The sequence below is a fragment of the Alligator sinensis genome, unplaced genomic scaffold (genome assembly GCF_000455745.1).
Source record: "Alligator sinensis unplaced genomic scaffold, ASM45574v1 scaffold215_3, whole genome shotgun sequence".
Classification (NCBI taxonomy): Eukaryota; Metazoa; Chordata; order Crocodylia; family Alligatoridae; genus Alligator; species Alligator sinensis.
Window position 1 is genome coordinate 337,469 of NW_005842175.1, and position 1,444 is coordinate 338,912.

Genomic DNA, 1,444 nt, shown 5'->3' on the forward strand with positions numbered 1-1,444 from the left:
CCCCCCCCCCCCCGGGGCCAGCCGATCGGCTATAAAGGGGCAGTTGGAAGTGGTAAGGTCCAAAGACTGGAGCAGGAGTGGGCAACATGGCAGGTCTGGCCAGTGGCTGAACTCCATTTCCTAGCAGCCCCTGCCCCTCCCCCACCCCTTGCTGCAGCCGGTTTCCATGGAGACCCCAGCAGGGGCCCTGCAGTGACAGTACGGGTCAGGGTTTCCATGGAGACCAGCCCCAGCAGCACCAGCGGGGCACCTGGCTGGGCAGGGAGCTGCTCCATGGTCGGGGCAGGGATTGTGTGGCGGTGACTGGTTTGGACCTGGGGCAGAGCTGTGATCTGCCCTGGGCAAGGGGGTGCAGGCAGCGGATCGCGGCTCTGCTCTGGCTCCAGACCACTCTGTCACACGGCAAGATCCCAGGCCCAGCCATGGAGCAGTTCCCTGCCCAGCTGCCCACCCTACCAGTGCAGCTGGGGCTGGTCTGGGGTCTCCCTGGAAACTGGCTGCAGCATAGCAAAGGAGCTGCTGCGTAATGGAGTCCACTACAGGCCTGCTCCAGCCCACAGGCCAGACTTTGCCCACTCCTGGACTAGAGTGACCCATTCACAGGGCCTCAGCTACACACGCAGTGACAGCAGCATAAAGCAAAGAGAACTTCTTGTGGGTGCCAGGGAGGCTGAAAGGCTGCCATTGGAGTGCTCACACAGCCAAGAAAGGGCAGCCCCCAACAAGGGCACAGGGTGAAACCGGTCCTGGTGACAGGTGTGGGTGAGCAGCTGCTTCAGGTCTTTCCCTCCACTCCCCCACTTTGCTAGCTACCCGCCCCCTCACATGCACCATGGGTGATACTCCAGCCTCCCACCACTGCATGCAGGGAGAAACTTGTTAGGCACAAAAGCACAGGAGTAGCCAAAGGAAGGTAGGAGCTCCTCCCAGTAATCATTCACATCACTAAATGCAATAGCATCCACCCTGCCCCTTGATACAATCCAGTTTTTATGTCCATGTTTTGGGGTGCACTACCCATTCTGGTTCCTCTGGATCTATTGCATATAGCAAACAGGCTTTTCCAGCCCAGTTCCCAACAGGTTTAGGGGCTGGGGTGGATCCAGGATTTAGCAAAGGGGGGTGCAGGAGCAGCCACCCACACTACTCGAATCTAAACACCCCTCCCCTAGTCACTGGTGTGGAGAGACTGCACAACAAGAGTCTCTGGGGATTTTAGCAGGCAAGAATCCCCCCTTCCCTTCCATGCTCAAAGGCATGTCTCCTCCCCTCCCCGGCCTGTAGCTAGCTGCTGCTTTCCCCACTGTCTGGGGAGAGCTGAGGCTCGTTGTGGCTCCTGTGGCTGTTCCTAGCTGACCCCAGCCTCTCGGCAGCCTGAAAAAAGCAGCAGCAGCAGGTGGTGGAAGGGGGCAAGGGAAAGAAGGGGAGGGTGGGGATGTGCCTT